The 21,599-nt window shown below is 40.7% G+C and overlaps 1 protein-coding gene across 4 annotated transcripts in view; it reads right to left on the reverse strand.

Moving 5' to 3' along the window:
- The window catches only part of Unc13c (unc-13 homolog C), a 445,873-nt gene that overhangs the window by 225,973 nt on the left and 198,301 nt on the right, over nucleotides 1–21,599 (reverse strand). The gene's annotated exons all lie outside the window — the stretch shown is intronic.

Here is a 21,599-nt window from a genome sequence, read left to right on the forward strand (position 1 = left end):
AGATCCTAAGTCCCAACTCACTTCAAAAGGCTTGAGAACAGCACAATGAGAGGAACTGGGATGGGGCAATCAGATTTCTATAGTATTCCTGAAGGGGATCTATCTGGAATTCTTGTTGAAAGAGACTAACATCGTTTTTAAACAGAGCTTCTCATGTTTCCCAGGCCAGATTTGAATTCACTACTGTAACGCACATTATGTTGATAATTTTTTCTGTGCTGTTTTAGCTCAATGAAAAGCTGGCTGTGGGAGGAGCTGTCTCCACCTGCACTTCAGACCCAGGCATGTTCCTGTCAACTATTCTTCAAAGACCTTGCCATGGGTCAGGTTGGCCGCATGGCTCTGTACTGGGGGAGAGCAAAACAGTAAACAGCTCAAGAGCTACAGCTTTGTGAAGAGCTGGAAGGGGAATGATTCTGACTGGTGTTTACCCTAACGGGATTCTAACCGATTACTGGCATTTATCCCATGGCATGAAAATGTCTGTCTAGGGAAGGAGAAGTTGGGAGTTCTGAACTTGGAATTCCAGTGTGACTATTTCAAAGCTTCCCCATTAGAGAGGAGTACGGTTCCCACTCTAATGATGTCATCTCTAGCTGCTGCTATTTGCTCTTTTGCTTGGAAGCTTCATCTGAGGGGACCTTCTGCTCCGCCTTGGGACTCTAGATTGAAACTTTAGTGTGTGTCTTCACAAGTTGGTTTTCTGCAGTAGTTTCTAAGCCCTGATGTGAGGCTACAACCATTCATTGGTTCCCTCAGGCTGCTGTGGTCACTTCTGCTGGAGTTCTGAGTATGGGCTTTGATGGCGCGTTGTCTGTTTACTGCTCCTTGGCTACCTGCTATGCATTCCTTCACTTTGCTTGTTTATAAACAGAAGAGACTCAAATAGTCAAGAGCAGAAGCTCGGCTATCATAGGTCATTCTCTTCCAACGCAGCTATGCATGAGTATGACCTTCTGAGCCGCTGTCCTCCGCTGCCACCCCACAGTGCTAAGGCGACAGGTGTGATCAACGACACCAGGTTGTGCACTGCTGCAAAGTGAACCAGGGCTTTGTGAGTGCCAGATGAGCTACACCCCGGCTGCATAACTTTCCACTGTGACTAAGCCACCACGGAAGCTGGATGTGAAAAACCAAACCTGATTCTAATTTGGATTTTGGAAAACATCGAAGCCACCATTTGCCAATACACTCCTCACTCAGGATTAAGTCAGAAAGTCTAACTGAATAAAGAAGTATCAAACAATTAACAATACAAAGACCTAGGAAATTGATTTGTTTACTAATATCTTCAGTGACTTAAGATAAGTTTGAGGGAAGGTGGATGGAATGGGAGGAGGGGAGAGAGTGGGAACTGGGATTGGTATATAAAATGAAAAAAGATAGTTTGTTTTCTTTCAAAAACCATAAAATTTTAAAAAGTGAAAAAAGATAAGTTTGGTGTGGTCTGTGGAGGTCTCTAGCTACTTACTATCTGATTCATCACTTTGACAGTCAAAGGTTTGCTTTTATGAGAAATAACATACATTATAAAAAGAACTCGAAAACAGGAAATATATCATGTACAAGAGAAAAACACCTTTCACACAGAACAAAGAGGGGAGCACGATTTTAATAAACCTGAACCTTTGCAGCCATTTATAATCTGGTTAAGTAGCTAGCCAGAGCTTCTGGCCCATTTTTCAGTTTATGGATTTGGCTCTTTTTAGCAAAAAAAAGAAATAAGAGATTTTGTTGCCAAAACGTTTTAAGCCAAGTACTGCTATAATCAAAAGATTTGCTGTGTAGTTTTTCTTTAGTTGAAAATAATTTCCTACCTAAAGACTGAAGTAAATTTCCAACTTTACATGTTTTCATTGTTAAAGAAAGGACTGGTGCTGTTCCTAAGGGTGTTATGCATTTTATAGCTTGCTAACTTAAATGCACACACACACACACACACACACACACACATACACACACGTACGTACACACATCCTACTTTTCCACACACACACACACATCCTACTTTTCCACACACACACACACATCCTACTTTTCCACACACATGCTCACACACACACATACACACACATGCATGCATGCACATACACATGCAAACAAACACACGCATGCACACGCACACACACACATCCTACTTTACCACACCTGACTCATACCACCAACTCTCTCCACACACCAACTCCACCAACTCCCATATATACCACACACACACACCACCCTCCTATACAATACCACACACACACACCCTCTCCACCACACACACACACACACACACACACCACCCTCCTATACAATACCACACACACACCCTCTCCACCACACACACACACCACCCTCCTATACAATACCACACACACACCCTCTCCACCACACACACACACAACACACACACACACACACCACACACACACACACACACACACACCACCCTCCTATATACACCACCCACACATTTCTTTATTTTTCTTGACAGGTGTTAGGGTCACTACTGTTTCAATGAAATATCACCACCAAAAAGCAAGTTGAAGAATTTGTTTGGCTTAAATTTCTGCGTTGGAGTCCATCACTGAAGGAAATTAGGACAGCAACTCAAACAGGGCAGGATCCTGGAGGCAGGAGCTGATGCAGAGGCCATGGAATGGTGCTGCTTTCTCGCTTGTTCATCATAGTTTGCTCAGCCTACTTTCTTATAGAATCCAGGATCACAAGCCCAGAGATGGCCCCATCCACAATGGGTTGGACTCTCCTCTATCAATCACTAGGTAAGAAAATGTCTTACAGCTGTATCTTGTGGAGGCATTTTCTTGGTTGAAGATTCCTCCTTTCAGAAGTCTGGAGGTTGTGTTAAATTGACATAGACAGGACAACAGGATTCTATATGTGTGTTCTCTTGGTTCTAATCCATAGGTGCTATAATACCTTGCAGCCAATCACTATTGGGACAATTGTGTTTTGGTAGCCATCCAAAATGACTAATTTCTTTATAATTATTTATTACTATTTTTCAAATAGTCCCACTGAACATATTTTAGATTTAGTTTTCCAAGTATCACCCAAATATGTATTTCTCATGACTATACCCAAAAGAAAAAAAAATCCTTTTAACCCACATAAGCAGAGGTTATCCTAGTCTTAGAGGCCTTCCCTACTTAAGAGATATCATGACATCAGTAAAACCTGATTGTCTGGTGGCTGTGTTTGTACTCAATCTTTTCCCTTGTTCCCCGCAGTGAAGGACTTTTCTAAGCAGATGTTTAAATGGAAGCTTCACTGGGAGTTGAGGCAGAACTAGACCTCCTACTTCCCGTGTCCCACTCAGTGACTCTATTTCATGTAAGAGGCAATAGTAAGCGAGGTCACCATTAAAAATCATGCCTGTGTCCAAAGGATGCTCAATCATGCCACAGGACATGTGCTCAACTATGTTCACAGCAGCATTGTTTGTCATAGATAGAACCCGGAAACAACTTAAATGCCCCTCGATCAAAGAATGGAGAAGGAAAATGTAGTATGTTTACACATGGAGTATTATTACACAGCAGAAAAAAAAAACAACATCTTGAATTTTGCAGGCAAATGGATGGAGCTAGAAAACATCATTTTGAGTGAGGTAACCCAGACCCAGAAAGACAATTATCACATGTACTCACTCATAAGTGGTTTTTAAACATGAAACAAAAAAAAAAAACAGCCCACAAATCACAATCCCAGAGAACCTAGACACCAATGAGGACCCTAAGAGAAACATACATAGATCTAATTAATTTACATGAGAAGCACAAAAAAAAGACAAGATCTCCTGAGTAAATTGGGACCATGGGAACCTTGGGAGAGGGTTGAAGGAGAGGATAGAGGCAGTGAGGGAGCAGAAAAAAATGTAGAGCTCTAAAAATCAATTTAAAAAAAAAGAAAAAAGTCATGCTTGTGGAGAATATGCAGAAACCCTAGCTTTGTGTGTCGGTTTACCAAACAAGATCCTGTAACAGTTTAGCCAGTTTCATATCAGGACACAATAAAAGACACATTGATGAGAGGTGGGTTATACAGAAATGAGCTAATGTATCTCTCTCTACACCTGAATTGAAATCAGTTGAGTGTTTCTACCAAAATCCAGTTAGAAGGATTTCTGAAGATCCTTAGTTTATTCTTCATCATTTTCTGCTATAGTAATTGTACTCTAAAATGTCTTCTAGAGACTGTAAGCAATCTCACTTCAACGCAGGCTGGACAGGAGGGCAGGGAGAGAAAATTCTACAAGCAGGAATGAGCTGTAAGAGCCTTTCTGAGGCCACCTTTCCACAAGCAATTACATTCTCAACTTACAGCCGAATTCCCTGAACTCTGACTCACTAATTGGAAACAGGATGAGAGATTCGGCTTCAACACTTCCTCTCAGTGAGTTACTGTGAATTATGAAACTTTCCATCATTCAAATATTGGTTTTTTTGTTGAGTCAATAGCTCTCTTCTTACTATATCTAAATTCTTAAAATTATTGAAGTGGGAAGACAAACTGATACGTTAAAAATATCAGTGGCAATACAGTGAAGCACTGCCTGTATTTTTCTTTCTCTTATTTTAAAAAAATTAATTTTACATACTAGTCCCAGTTACACCCCCTCTACTTCTCACACTCTCTACCTTCCCTCGTCCCACCTCCATCCATTCCTCAGAGGAGGTAAGGTCTCCCTTGGGGAGTCAACAAAGTCTGGCATACCGAGTTGAGGTAGGACCAAGCCCCTCTCCCCTGTATCAAGGCTGGATAAGGTATCCCACCATAAAGAATGGGCTCCGAAAAGCCAGTTTATGCACTCAGAATAAGTCCTGGTCCCACTGCCAGGCCCTCCCGCAGATCAAGTCACATAACTGTCACCCACATTCAGAGGGCTTAGTTCAATCCCACATAGGCTCTCCAGCTGTCAGTCAAGAACCCCTGAACTCCCAATAGCTTGGGTCAGCTGTCTCTGTGGTTTTTCCCAATCATGATCTTGACCCGCCTTGCTCATATGCTCCCTCCTCCCTCTCTTCAACTAAGCTCCAGGAGTTGCTTGACTGTGGATCACTACGTTCATCTGCTTCCATCAGTTACTGGATGTAGGTTCTATGATGACAATTAGGGTAGTCACTAATATGATTATAGGGGAAGACCAGTTCAGGTCCCCTCTCCATCTCCACTATTTCTAGGTGTCTTAGCTGGGGTCATTCTTGTGGATTCCTGAGAATTTCCCTAGCCCCTTGTTTCTTCCTAACCCAATAATGGCTCCCTCTATCAAGATATCTCTTTCATTGCTTCCCCTCTCTGCCCCCACCCCACCCCACAACACGGTCATCTGGAGTCCTCATGCTCCTATCTTCTCCCTTTTACCCCCTTCCCAGTTTGTGATTAGTTCACTTATTGATTGACATTATTTTTAGTTTACTTTTTTTTAGTTCTCAATTATAGTTGAGATTTTTAACTGCCTGAAATATAGCAAGCAATGGTTTGCTTCCACTCTGTGGTCTGTCTCTTCGCTCTCTTGATGATTTTGTTTGATGTGCAGAAGCTTGTTAATTTCATGTGATCCTATTTGTCAATCCTTAGGGTTACTTGCTATGTTTCTGGAATCCTGTCCAGACAATTCTCATCTATAGATATACAATCAAGAGGTTTTTCTCTAGCAGTCTCAACATTTTGGGTTTGAAATCAAGGCCTTTGACCCATCTCGAGCTGATTTCTTTTTCAGGGTGAGAGATATGGCTCTAATCTCATTCTCCTGCAGGTGACTATCCAGTTTTATTGGCCCGTCTGTTGAACAGGTGACATATTCCTATCAGTGTACAGTTTTTGATCCTTTTGACAAAATCTAGGAGGCTCTGGTTGTGTGGGTTTATATCTGAACCATCTGTTATGTTCCTTTGGTATACATGTCTGTTTCTGTGTATGAATTTTTGAAAGGAGAAGCGGAAGCCAAGGGATGACTCTGACATTGATGAGGAGAAGGCTGAGTAGTCACATGTTATAGACCCCAAAGACAAAGGGGACCTTTCTCACATATACCTAGCCCCTGACACTCCCTGCTAACCCTCAGAATTGGACTTCATGTGCCTCAAACCTTCCAGGATTCTGTATCTAATGCTTTCTCCTCAGATGCTAGTGTGGCAAAGTATGCTGTCCTAGGAGTGAGTGAAGTAATATTCAAAATAAAATAATTCTAAAATACAAAGAAGAAAATCTTTATTTTTAATTAAAAACATTAAATTTTGTGCACCTGTGGGTGGGTCTGTGCATACGAACGCAGGTGCCTGTAGAAACCAGGAGGGGACCTCAGATCCCTGGAGTTAAGTGGAACAGATGATTTTAAGCCACTATGTGTGGGAACTTGAAACCAAACATGGGTCTTCTGCAAGAGCAGCATGCTCCCTTGACTGCTGAGCCATTTCTTCAGCTCCAGAATAAAATATTAATAATATAACATTATATTACCAATTCTAAAAATCAATTGATGATTCATTTATACTACTAAAAGAATAAAGATAAATTGGTTTAATCAAGAAAATTCTTTAGTGTACATTTTGCTGTGAATAGAGATAGTCCAGGAAAAGAGAGGTCAGGGGGGTGATGGGCAATGCCCTCTTCTGAAGAGATGGGTGATGTGGGTATGCGTGCCTATGTTGGAGTGGCATACGTTCTGCTCCTTCTCAGTTCACCAAACTGCTTCCCCACTCTGCCCGTGACTTTCTCGTGTTGCTGAGTTCCACGAATCATCTGAGGAAGAGTTCGCTCCCAGGAAAGGATGCTGCTTCTAAGAAAATGTCATGTATAGATTCAATTCAGTTTGCCTTAGTCAGTAAGTTTTGTTCCCTTAACTTGGCTATTTTATAATTTAGCTTAACTAGCCTTATTGTTGAGGTGGAAGATCAAAAGTGAAGAATGGTGAGTGGGCTTTTAAAAGCAGGTGGAACTTAACATTTTAAGTAAATTCAGACTGCATTATGGTCAGGAAGGAACAAAATGCCTTCTAGAGACAGAAAGGCCATAATAGCAGGGAATCTTTCTTTCTTGGCGTCAGGCAGTAAGGTTCTCCCCCCACTTTAAAAGATTTACTTTATTTTTAGTGTGTGTGTGTGTGTGTGTGTGTGTGTGTGTGTGTGTGTGTGTGTGCAGTGACTGTGGAGACCAGAAGGAAGTTTCAGATTATTTGGGGCTAGAGCTACTGGCATCTGTGAGCCACCCATATGGGTCCTGGGAACTGAAGTCTGATCCCTTGCAAGAGCAGCAAACACTCTTAACCCTTTAACCATCCCTCCAGCTCCCTCTGTTCTTTCTTTGGTGAAGACGTTGTAACAAGGCCTGAACTTTTCCTACAATGGGAACAGAGACCTCAACACTGAGCTCTTTCTAATATTTGATAAGTTCTGCTTTTTTTTTTTGATAAATTCTAGGAACTCATTAGACTCCCATTCACTCAGTAAGCACAAGGAGACTAACTAAAACTGGAACTTTCCTTGTGAGCAGGGCCCACACCATCGTTTCTATACCCTAGTTTATGGTCAGGAGCCTGCCACCCAAGGAACATCATGGGCATGAGGGTGGGTATAGTTTGAGACCACTACAGTACAGGACATTGAGTCCAGGCAGTTGAATTTAACAGCTGTTTCTTGGTATACCGTGGCAGCTTATGAATCCTTTAACCGGAACATGAGTAGTAAAGAGAAAAGGGACGTCTCTTTGTCACCTCAGAGCAGGAGGAAGGGTTGCTTGTCTGATTATGAGAACCCGACTAACGAAGAAAAGATAATATATGAATAAATTTATCAGAATGTGATAATTGCTTCAAGACTCATCCAATCTCAGAAAACAGTCCAGGGAATTTAACACTGGAAATTGCTCACACTATGATCAAACGGTTGAAGCCAAATGCAGGAGTAAAGGACCCTGAAGCGAGCAGAGTAGCAAACTGTTGCTTCCCTTGAAACACTACTCTTGGAGGGATGGTGACAGGTGAAGGCACCTTAAGGGGCAGAGTCAGGGGGAGGAGCTGAAACATTTGAGTTACAGTTGCAATGGGGCTCCATCCACGAGGAAACTTACTGGTGCTTTTCTTTGAGACCATAAAAGTAGGGACGGAATACTTTGCTTTTTTCCTCCGGGTTCCTTTGAGTTCTTGCCCTGGACTGTTAGTTGAAATAACTCTTTTCCTCTCCAAGCTGCTCCTGGCCAGTGTTTTCTCACAGCCACAGAAAACAAAGACAACCCTCTGCTCATTATCCATTCATCTGCTGGTGGACATCTAGAGCTTTTCATTATTAATGTCCTGTTACATGTGTGTGCCTTAACTGGCTGTATCAGCCTTCATGTACAGTTAAGTGGTACTTAGATGGCCTCCATTCTTCTGTCAGAAATAGCCCTCTCCATAACATCATGCATGTGCTGAAAGTGTTTTATCAAGTTGTTCAGAGTGAATTTTATAGGATGAATGGTATGCATATTAATTATTAACCCATAAGTGTCACAGATACATACCCCCATGCTACCAAGATATCCTCCAGAGATCAAACATGTGCTCACCCTCACACCCAATCTCTACATCTTTATTCTCTAATAGTAAGAATGATCACACTTTAATCTTTAAAGTCAGGTAACAGCAAATCCACCTTTTTATACCATACTCACACTTTAGGAAAAATACCCATTATTAAAATATGCATTATTATATATCATCTATATATCTATATCTATATCTATATCTATATCTATATCTATATCTATATCTATATCTATATCTATATCTATATCTATATCTATATCTATATGTGTGTGTGTGTGTGTGTGTATGTATAGCTGAGAGTTACCTCTTGGAATAACATTCATTTCTGTAGTCACCTAACTTTCCTTTGTCTTAGACTCTCTCCCAGTGTCTTTGCTGGGAAGGGAAGAAGACATCTTCCCAAGAAACTCTGAAGTAACAGTGGAAACCTTAGTAGCAAGTGACGGCTGTGCAGTCCCCTAGCCAGACTTTATATGAATGCAGAGCTTGACTCAGTAGAGGCAATCTCAAAGGTAAACACTGTTAACTAATCCCCCTTCTTCCCAAACATCAGTGACACCAGGACACAGACATTGGCTTAGAGAAGGGTTCACACTAATCACCAAGGAACTGTAAACGACAAACCATAGGGAATTCATTCCAATTACTTTTCTACTTAAATGTAAGCTTTAAACAATTATCTGGAATAGAGCAATTCTGTTTCAGAATTCATGAGCAGCAATGTTGGTTAGGCTTCCGTTCTCACTAGACAAATGTAGGGTATCATACAAAATGATAGCAGACAATGAAAACCAAACAGAAAAATTCCAAGTCCCTGTACAGATGGTATAAAACACCCAACAAAATCTGTCTCATTTCAATCTTTGTAACTGAATATATGAATATATGAAAATATCGCTGAATTATTTGTTTCAGTTACTTTTTAGAATTAAACAAGGTAGGGCTAGCAAGAAGGTTCACTGAGTTAAGGCTGATGACTTGAATTTGATCCCAGAGACCTATACAGTAGATGCTAATCTCTGCCCTCCACATGGTCATGTCTCCACCCGCCTATTTTCTCCAAAAGATAAATAAATGGAATAAAAAGGATGAAGTGCCAGGCAGTGGTGGCACATGCCTTTAATCCCAATGGTCAGGAGGCAGAGATAGGCAGATTTCTGTGAGTTAGGGGCCAGCCTGGTCTACAGAGTGAATTCCAGGACAGCCCGGGCTATGAAGGGAAACCGTGTCTTGAAAAACCAACATGACATAACAAAACAAAACAAACAAGCAAAAAAGGTAAGTAAGGTATAAATAAGCAACAACTTAATATTTAAAGCCCGCTTTAAACCAATTAAAACACGGCCTGTCATGGGCCATGCAAGGGTCGAACAGGCAGCATTGGAACTCATGGAACACAGCTGGGCCACTGGCAAAGTCATGCATGAGTGAACCTTAGAGAGGCAAAGCCCTGAGTTGTCCTGAGGCCCTCATGTCGTTATTGAGCTTAGCTCTGATTGTTACCTTTATGGTCATCACATCCCTCATAATTTATGGATTGTATGAAGATTCTCAGGGGGTTTCCAGGCCCTCTCTGGGCAGTGCTACTGGTAATTCAGATTTTCCAAGCATTGCTCCTGGAGGAGATTGATGATTCAACCACTACCCTTAGAAAGAATTTAGACATGTAGAATTGTTCATAAGGCTAGGTTAAGGTGTTTTGTTAATGGCTTTGAAGTAGAAAATCATAATTGAGTGAGGAACTCATTGAGGTCAAGAAACAAGAGCAACGACAGCTGGCTATTGCCGGCTGATGTACCTTTCTGACTAGGATGGGTTGGTGATCAAGGGTGGTGATTAATTCTTTGTACCCTCAGCTTCCAGATATTAAAAAATGCTGATAAATGGATATGCACCCTGAGGATTTAAAGTAGAGCTGATTGTTTTTCATATATAAAAGTTTAGATTTGTGATTCCTTTGTGTATTTTTATAATATTACTTTTTGAGATAAATAATAAAGTGAATGATCCTGTCTTTGTAACTGCAAAATGCAGACTGCCAGCAAAAGAACTGGCAGAGAGAAAAACCTTGCTTGCTTACACTCTGTTACTCTCTAATAGGTTGCTTGGATATGAATCTTCTAGCTATCTTTCCTGGTCCCAAGAATTCACAACTTATTTTTCACCTGCAATATGTAAAATGTTTAATCATGGAAAATATGTTGTCTTTTATTCGTATTTATTGTAACCATTCACTCAAAAATTGGAATGTAACCATATTTTAATTTTTATATTACTTGAAAGATTTTTCTGGGGATATATAAGCTATAAGGGAAAAAATACTTGAGAGAGGGAAAACACCAGGAAAGATGTAGAAGGAAAACTAGAAGAATGATATCAAGAGCAACAGAAGGAAAACATCAAGGCAGAAAAACAGAACAGAAAGAAATAAAGTAGAAGAAGCAACATAAAAAAATAATAAAATAGAAACCTAAGCTTTGTTCTTCAGAAAAGTCCTCATGTGTCTGTTTTTCTGTCCAGTAGTTCCCTTGCTCTTCATCTCCCCTTCAGCTTCTTTGACTGTTAAAGGTTTGTGAGATCCTGACGTGTTGGTGATGTGTGTGTGTGTGTGTGTGTGTGTATGTGTGTGTGTGTGTGTTTCCCTTTTCTTTTGCTGGCTCCAGAGAGTTAAGTTTTACTTCTTCAGATAGAAAAGTCAAGCTGAGTGATTAGTTGGCCAATTCTGTGGATTCCCCTCAATCCCTGAGCTGCTCAACACTGATCCTTAGAGCAGCAATAATGGCCCTGTGTTAGCAAGATTAAAAAGGATATTCTATATTTTATGTAATTTTCCCAGCATATATTTCTGCACAGTAGAGTCCCATGAAACAATAGCTGTTAGACGCCTTGGGCAGCACCCTGAAATGGAGTTATACCAGTTTCTCCCAGAGTCACTGTTGGTTTTTTTTACTGTGCCTTCAGCATTATTCTAAGTGTTGCTCAGATCTTTTCAGACAGAAGCCCAAGGGATTTCTTCCTTCCGCTTTTGTACTTTAGTTGAGTCAAAATAAGTTTTTTTCTTCTAGTCTGCTCCCCTGCTTCTAGTTCTAGCCAACAGCATGGAAGTTCATTGAACACATGGGAAAGAAAACAGCAAACTTTCAAGAAGATTTAACCGTCTTCAGGCAAGACAATATTCTGGAGCTTTGAATTAAAAATTAACATCTGAGCTGACCAAAACTACTTTTTGGTAGTGAGTATAGAGAAAAAAGATTGCGTTGGGAACTTTTAAGACAGATACCGTTAAAACAACTGCAAGCTGAGGCAAAGTAATAAGGAAATCAACGAGGAAGATGCCGTCGCTGGAGGAGACCAACAACAGAAAGCTTCCTTTGAAGATGACCGTGAAGGTCTAGATTTATTTTGTATCCAATATTATGTATGAAGGTCTTGGTTCAAAATGACCTCAAAAGTTCACCGAGAAAAAAACACTAACACATATAAAAACAGCAATCATGAGGATCTATAAAAAAAGTTAAATTGCCACGAAAATGGGAAAATGATATACACACGTGTATGTACCCAACATGGCACTCATTTATGCTGCAGAGTTTTCAGATTCCATCTGCAAGCTGTGAACACGTGGCAGTAACATTATATTCCCTCTAGGAATACGTGCTGAGAATGAGAAACTGAAGGCTGGGGTTCTCTCTTTTTGTGTGCGCCTTCAGGAAAATGAGCACCTTTTTATCTTCTGTAAATATGATAAATAAAACCCACAACATGAGGATTTCTCTGGTATTCAAAAGAGCTTAGGTCTGAAGCTGATTTCCGGAGACCATCAACAGCCAAGAGCAAAGCATGGGGGCTTTGTCACTGTGGGCTTTGTTCTTGCCTCTTTTTGGTTTTCTGAGCTTTGCAAATTTTACTGACTATCTCTTCATTGGTCTTTCTCTACTTTGCCATCTCCTTAGCTATAACATTTTGTTTTCTCAGTTATTATAAATATATATTTAAAAATATCACAATCTAAAATATAGCTTTTCTTGCACAGTTTAGCACTCTTATAATAATACATTTCTAGCTCTGTTGTCAAGAACATTGTACAAGTGTCATAACACCTTTTTAATAATTATATGTGATATAAATCTGTTTCTTATGCTTAGGTTTACATTTTTAATTTTGATCAAATTTGGGAAAGGATGACCTTACTTTCTCAAACCCTTTCACTAGTGTTTTTTACTAGTGTTTTTTTACTAGTGTTTTTCACTAGTGTTTTCCACTGTCCTGTCTCTTGTGGATTCTCATCAGAAGATGCCCTCAGGGAAACTTGTTTTAATCCACAAATGAGTGAGTAGCAGAACCTTACAGCTCCTGACTCTTTCATCTGCAAACAAAACACAAAATGCAAGTTGTCTCCAAATTCTATCTTACTAAGTCATTCTGTCCGAAGGAATGGTCTTTTCTTTCCCACAAGAAGGTTTTCTATAGTGAAATTCCCTCCACCCTATAAATTCCTGTTTTTAATTCTATTATTTACTAAGCACTTGAATCATTTTTTAGAATTCTACTGAATTTCATGTAGACCAGGTTGGCCTCAAACTCATTATGGAGATGAAACTGGCTTTGAACTGCTAATCCTCCTCTCTCTTCACTTCAATTTTGGGGATTAAAGGGCCACCACACCCAACTTCACTTTCAGTTTGAAACCAAGGGAAGCTCAGGACCCAGTCCACCTCTACCTACAGAACACAACAGGGATGTCTTTAGCATTGCGTTTGTTTTTCATGGTACGCTGTGCACTAATTCTCTTTGGGTTCCCAAGTTTGTGTTTCATGAGACTCAGTCCAGTTTCCACACTCCTTCCTGTCCTTGCAAAACTCATAGATTCTAGTGCAACCAAAATAAACCACTGTCTGCTGTCTCTACTGGGTATTGACAGTAACAAAGGTTCAACCTCATTCGCAAGTGAAAGACAATGCTGTCTGCTATGTCTCCCCTTCTGGCACATTCATAATGTGGTCTGTGATTAGTAGAAACAGACAACAAAAAATTTAAGCTCATAATGAGCATGTGATCAAACCGGATTCTGTGAATGTGGCTGACATGGGGGCTGACTGAGAAGCCATTTACAATGGCACTGGGTCTCTTTTCATCTGCATGGACTGGCTGTTTGGGATCCTAGTCTGTTTGGATGCTCACCTTCCTAGACCTGGAGGGAGGGGGGAGGAACTTGAACTTCCCACAGGGCAGGAAACCCTGACTGCTCTTTGGACTGGAGAGGGAGGAGGAGAGGGACTGGGGGGGGAGGAGAGGGAGCGGGGGGGGGGGGGAATGGGAGGGTATGGGGAGGAGGGGAGGAAGTGGAAATTTTTATAAACAAACAAATTAATTAATTAATTAAAAAAGGGTGACTAGACTCCCTCCTGCTCCCAACAATCATGGATGCTTCTTCTGTGACAAATGACATTCAAATGCAGATCCCTGCAGGACGAGTTAGCTTAGGCAGCTAAGGAAATGCTGCCTTTCCCTCCAGACTTGAGAGGGACTGTGCAAGCAATCCAGGCAATAAATCAAATCTTGATTGCTTTCCGCCTGTCATTTTAAAATATTAACCTGCTGTGGTATGCAGATATTTTTATTTAATTGTAGTGTTAAATAAATCATCTTGTATAGAACATAGTTTATGTTTAATTCACACTCACCCCCGGCTGAGCAGCACGTGACTTGGTGACACTCGGATGCCCGTGGCTCTGTCTGCTACTACAGTTGGGTGTCTGGGAATGGATGTAGTTGACAGACACTTCAAAAGGGTCAAGGAAATCACCTCTCTGAACAACACGGTTCTGCTTTCAGGGTGCTCCTGACTTACAGGACCTCCTGCAGTAGCACTGGTTAAAGTGGAGAATGATGTTTGTATGCAAATAAAGTGGTTTGAATGTGGCTTTTTGGTGTTTGAACACTTGGTCGTGAGCTGGTGACTCCGTGGGCAAAGGCTGTGGAGCCTTTCGGAAGTGTTGCCTCGTGGAGTAGATTCTTGGAAGTGAGACTTCAAGCTTCATAACCCACCCTGCTTCCTGTTTGTGCTTGACTCTTAACTGTGACCACAACACCCCCACCACTGTCCCTTCGTGCAAGCATGAATTCTGCTCCCAAACTGTAAACTAGAATAAATCAGACATCTCTTAAGTTACTTTTTGTGGAAGGACGCTTAAAAGAAATCCCATACTAGTGCAGAACTGAGAAACAGACAGTTATTTATTTAGGGGTAGACTCACAAATCAGAATCCTGTGCTGAAATGGCGATCAGAAACCGAATCCCACACCCGGAAAAGAAAGAGGCCAGATACATGCTCTAAATAGGCATATATAGTATAAGAGGCCACGCCCCAATGGGCAGGTAACCACTGGCTGTAAGACTTCCTACAGCAACTTCTTGCCAGGCATTTGGCCCCAGCATCAAGAAGATAAGTAAACAGAACAATAGCTCATGATTTAAAGAGTTTAGGGGCTCTTTAGACATCAAGAATCATCAAGATGTTTAATCCAGAATAGCTCTGGAAGTCATATTTATAATCTTGTAGAACAGATGATATTTTATACAAGGTGAAATTTCTCCTTAAACCAACACTTCTAATGGCACCTAGCACATTATTTTGCACATAAGGGACACTCAGGGGAAGTAGGTGAGGTTTGGCTGATTCCTGTGAAGAGGGCAGAGCTGGCTTCCCAGTAAGGTGGGTGAGCAGAATGTCTAAGCCGCACACTAGTCCTGCTCAGCAGCACAGAAATGGGATGCTGTTTGCCTTCCTACCACAGGCTCTGTGTTGACTAAGCTTCCTGTTGACACAGTCTTTATTATGAAATGACACGACACAAAGCATCCCTACTACAATCTTACGACTACCTCCCCTCAAGGAAGGAGCCAACACAGAATTTTGTCTCTGTTTCAGAAATCTGGAAAAAGAAACACAAACACAAACCAACCAAACAAACAAGAGAAAATGAGGCCTGAAAGACAGACTAGAGAATTCTCTGGGAACATCCCACTAACAGACAGATACGTGAGACGCGAGGTTCTTAGCTCTTGCATTTATCACCAAATGGACACACCTCAGCATTGCTTACTCTCTGTACACCAATGGAGAGAGCGGCCTCTTCTCCATTTATAAGCACAAAACATAATTATATCATGGGGAGCTAGAATCAGATGCCACAATTAATCATAAAGAGATCACCCAAATGTTCATCAAAGAGCCCGACGAAGAGCACCTTAAATGTGTAAGATAGTTTTCATCTCCCAAGGACTAGGATTTGCATTATCACAGCTGATCTTACGTGATAACTGATCATTTGGAAGAGAGAGATGTGTGAACTGAATGGTCCTTCCTTCTCTAGGCTTTGGCAAGGGCGTCTCTCTTTTATGCAGCACTCTCCGAAATGGCCCACTTGGAAGCCATGTGCCATTCATATCTTCTTTAAAGTTAGTTTTAAGTTAGCATACAAAAGATGGCATTTCTTCATGGCATTTTCATACAGACTTTGCTATATATGTAGCCCTTTGTTCCTCTGCCTAGCCCTATCCGTTTCTCCCTCTCTGCCTTCCTATTACGCCTGCTCCACTGAACTTTTCTCTCTTTGTCTCCTTCTCTACTCCTCTCTTGTGAGATCTTCTCTCCATTTTCTGTTTCTAGCTTCATGAGCTTGCACACACACTTCCTCTCTCTCTTAAAAATTAAAATTTCTCCATTTAAGCTGTGTAAGAGAGGTAAACTTAAAATGGAAATGTCTTATAAAAATCTCCAGAGGGCATCAAAGGGCCTTTAACAGAGGAACAATTAAACTCTATAACTAAATCCAAAAATTGATCAAAGATTTCGTTTCATTTTCACAAGATTTGTGTTGGCTTGCCTCCTCCAGGTTAACAGCTTTTGAGAGCAGAGAGTCTGGCTGCACATCTGGCCATCATCACTTATGTCTTGTATTTGGCCTTGCAGCAGGGGGGCTGCTTTTTAGAACTAGCTCTTCCACAACCCATCTTCAATTTTCTCATCAACAGAATGAAAGCGATGGGCCTAGCAACCTTGTAGGCCTTTTGTGCAGCCTCTGCTCTCGTTCTGTTCCAGCAGAGTTACAGTTCGACATGCTCTGACGCTCACCTGCCCTTGCTATTCAGGGAGGAACACGTCTCACATGAGAATATTACCACTGTGTCTCTGTAATTCCCAGAATCTGGATATACAGTTCTGGGTGATTCTCCCATGCTTTCTAGGTTGTTTTAGGCTTTACATTATTCTTGATGTGAACACTCGCCACTAGCATATTTAGACCTTCTGTATGGTCCTGACATTGATGGGGGCACTTTTTCTACACACACACTTATCATTTCTCGGCTGATTTTTCATGGATAAACTTTATAAAATTAAATATGACAATACATGTCTGGGTGGATTGCTTTTTTCTCAGATTGCTACTGGTGACCTCCATATCAAATCCCTTAGAAGTGTTTTTCGCCTGGCTTGCACTGCATTGGCTCTTACACTGTTCTATTTCCCCTTTACTGGTCTTTTTAATTCAGGTTTTCAGACTTTCATCCCAGTCAACCCGGACTAACAAGCATATCATTCTACATGAAAACCCAAAAAGCCTACAAGACACATAGACATGCGGAGTTCATTCAATGAACTGATCCCTGCAAGAACAAAACCCAAGTGAGCCTCATGATTCCTTCAGCTTTTTGTCTTAGGAGACTGTCCCAGTCACTGTTCAAGAAATGTGGGGTCATTTTGGTTCTCTGAGATTAAAAGACAAAGCTCAACCTCTGGGAAGAACAAGGCAGCTGGAGGTCACAGGCTATAGTATTGAGAAGAGCGCCGAACAGAAGGAGGATTCCGGTTGTCTGCGGAGGGTTACTTGAGACATCATTTGAATGATGATGAGGGTGTGTCTGAGATGACACCTCAAGGGTTGCTTAAGAACAGTGGGTAGGACAGATGCAACAGAGCCCAGTACCCACCCACGGCCAGGTAAGAAGCAATTTTCCACTAAGCTGACAAAAAAAAAAAAAAAAAAAACTAAAAATTCAAGAGTCAGCAAGTAGAGTGCACTTAAGGCTCTGGCCTTCTTAGAGAACAGCGTGATTATCCTAAAGCCCAATTTCAGTTCTATGTAGCAGATTTTAAAGCAAGATCCAAAGAAATGAAACTTTTCTATGTAACCAATTTTCAGGACAAAGAGTAAGAGTATTTATAGAATGTCATAATACCCATTTGCAGACAAAGTGATCTTTAAGATGTTGTCCAAGACAAAATATAGACTTAAAGGTGTGCAAATAGAAAAACCTGCTACAGATTGAGAAAACCCCGAAGAGGAAGCTAAGCTGTGAACAGAAACTCTCAGATTGGTTGCCAAGGGCATCAAACATTTACTGTAGGTATTGCATAGGTTCAAAAGTTAACAGACTCTTAGAACCAATGAAAAAAATCCAACAAAGTAGTAGAATTCAGAATCAACAAATAAAAAAAAACCAGTTACTTTCCTCACACACCATAGCAAGCCCCTTGAGGAAGAAAGATAAGGAGGCCACTGATTTGACCCTGAAGAAAAACAAACAATAACCGAGGAAGAAACCTAATCAAGGAGCTAAAAAGGCCTTCAAGATGGAAGTGGAAAGTTATGTAGAAGTGGAAGAAAAATCTGGAAGATGCAGTGAATTAATAGTTGTATAACTGGCCACACAATCAAATAACCAATTCCTTGTAATCCCATTAAAAGAGCAATGATGCTCTTCACAACTCTGTGAAACAATGCATGTAGCAGGCTTACTTAAGGGAGCACAGATGACTCTAAGCCAGCTGCATCTTACAAAAACTCCTCTCCACCCTAACTGGCCACTCACAAAAGCTGGTATACTGGAGCTTCCAGTCACAGTCAGCATTTCCTCTCCTGTTTACTCCTGTGTCAGACCGCAGACTCTTTGCAGTGGGAGCAGGGTTACCTGCAGTTGGGATAATGGGGAAGCAGGGAGGAGTTAGGAGTTGGAATCTCAAGCGAGGGTCTGATAGCCCGCCCACCCATTTTTCTAGAAGCAGAGGCTCATAGGCAGGGTCGTATGAAAGTCTCCTGCACTTAGTTCAAATTTCAAGATAGGAACAGCAAGGTCATGCCCAGTGGGCACAGTTCCATGACAGCACAGTAACAAAACCTGACACTGGATAAGAGCAGAAGTGCAACCATTAGACCAGAGTCGGATAGGACAGGATCAAATAGAATAGAGGACCCAGAAATAAAGACAGATACCTTAATCTAAATGGTCCCCAAAAAAGGGACCAAAGCACACATTAGATAAAAATAGCCTTTTCAAAAAGTGATGATGGTAAGACTGGATAATTACATGTAGAATATTAAAACTCGATCAATATCACCCACCTCATATACACATGAACTCCTTTTGGAATTGAAATTTGAAGCTACTAGAACAGTGCTGGCTTCTCAACCTTTCTAATGCATCCCTTTAATAAGTTCCTCAGGTTCTGGTGACCCCCAACCATAACGTTGTTTTTCATTGCTACTTCATAACTGTAATTTTGCTACTATAATGAATCATAATGTAAATATTTTTGGAGACAGAGGTTTTCCAAAGGGGTTGTGACCCATATGTTGGGAACTGCTGTACTAAAGGAAAAGACGGTGGGCTTTAGACTAGGTAGAGACTTATAGAGTAGGACTCCAAAAGCTCGGGATATAAGGCAAGAATTGACATATGAAGTTATATCACATTAAAAATATTCTGCACAGTGTGAATGAAGAGATGACTCAGTGTTTAAAAGCACTGGTTGCTCCTATAGAAGACCTGGGTTCAGTTTCCAGCACACATATGGTGGCTCACAACCAAAATCACTTCAGTTTCAGAAGCCCTCTTCTGGTCTCTGCAGGCACCAGGCACACAGATGTTGCACATACATATATGCAGTCACTAAAACACACATATAACACAAAACAACTCTTATAAAGCAAAAACAAAACATTCTGTACAGTAAAGAAAATTAAATTAAATTGAGTCAGAGCATCAAGAGACAGACAAATTCAAGAGAATTCAGGCATGTGTTAATGGAATTTCCATAACTGGGGTGAGAAGTAGTAATAATATTTACAAAAATAATGAACAGGAGTTTTTCCATACATGACAGAAAATTCAGATTTGTAATCTCAACCAGCTCAACAAGTCCTAAAGCAGCAGAAACACTAGGAAAGGGGCACTAGACCACATCACAATGACATCATAAAATGAACCGAGAGAATAACATCAAAAACAGCAGAAAGGGAGAAGGCACATGTGCCCCATAAAAATGAGGGCCATGGGAGACTTCCTGCAGTGAACAATGGGAACACAGACTCAATGGACTATATCTTGAAAATAATTTTACAACATGATAATCTAACCCATATGGACATGTCAATAAAGGAAAAAGACAAAACACAGAAAAAAGAACAGGATGTAATCCAATGTCTGCCTTCCTATCAAAACTCTCTGCACATCGAGAATATAGTGGAGAATGTTTTTTCCTAAATGAAGACATAGCAGCCTTAATAAAGCCACTGCTAGGGCTTGAATTAGCAAAGGCAAGAATGTTTCATGGTAAGGTAGAAATGAGGCTGAGATATTTACTGTGTCATTTCCATTGGACTTAATACTAGAATCTCATACAAAGCTATTACACAATGGAAATTCTGTCTGGAGTTGACACTTTCATTGTTTTAATTTGTAAAGAAAATGATAAACTGATTTTAAAATTCATATGAAAATAATGACTCAGTCTTAATGTAGTCAACACAACTTTGAAAAATGGATGAACACCACACAGATAATGCCTTCTTAATTTAAGATTTTTTAATAAGGGTTTGGTCCATCAACACTCCTGAGTCCTGAGTACAAAAAGACAAAGAGAACGGAACAAAAAGTCCTGACATACAGCCACCCACACAGGCAGAGCTGAATTTTATCAAAAGGTAAAGAAGCAATTTAGCTGAGAACAAACAATGCTTTCAAAACGACAAATACTCAAATATTCATAGGTATAACTTATACTATACTACATTTTACTTAAATATGCATCAAGGTCTAGATGTAAACCTATAAAGCATGTGCAACTAAGAAAGACTAAACTTTGAAAATGCCAGAATGTTTGAATAAGCACTTAATCGAAGAAGAGACACAACATATCAGCTCAGCAATGCTTACGATTCCTAGTTGTTAGAAATTTAAACCAAAACAATCTGCGTAAGATGCTACTGTATATAGGGCAGAATGCTAAGATTTATAAGATTTAAGACTTATCCTTAACAAGTACTAGAAGTTTGGGTTGCATTCAGTATTCCTGTACCTTTATGAGATAAATTGGCACTGGTACTGAAATATTACACAGCAATAATAAGTTAAGAGCTAGAGATGCTTTCTAAAACTCAAAACACGTATATGAAACGATTGGAACTCTATGAGAGAAGGGTGCATACCTCATGATTCTATCAATGGAAAATGTAGAAAACGAGCAACACCAAGTACGCTATATCAGTACCCAGACTGGCTTCTGCTCAGAACAAGAAAAATCAGGAGGAAAGCCATCTGTGGGGCATGACAAACCTTTTAGGAGTGAGAGACAAGCTCACCACCTTGTCTGAGGTGATGATATCACAGAGGCAGGCACAGAACAAACCTTAAGTATTCACCTATGTGCAGCTTTAGCCTCTCAATGATGCCTCAGTCAAGGTATTTTAAAAGAAGTTTTGTATGAGCATCTCCCACTAAGGGTCTGGAGGCTCTAGCTGCACCCAGTCCACGGGATGCTGCTCCAGTTCAGCTGCCTCAGCCCTGAGTTCCTTGCTCTCTTTAATGGCTGGTTTCCATCTCTCTCCCCCATTTGTCCCTAATCGGTTTTATTCATTTACTTGACTCCAGTAGAATCTCAATTTGTAACAACTCATTGATTTCTTGTCTTCTACTTAAAAAGAGTTAGCGATTAGCCTACCCATCCCTCTGAAAAGAGACACCATTCAAACCTCATCACTCATTCCATAGTTACACAATCCCAAA

This window comes from Myodes glareolus, chromosome 4, assembly GCF_982192425.1.
Source record: "Myodes glareolus chromosome 4, mMyoGla1.1, whole genome shotgun sequence".
In the NCBI taxonomy this organism is placed as follows: Eukaryota; Metazoa; Chordata; class Mammalia; order Rodentia; family Cricetidae; genus Myodes; species Myodes glareolus.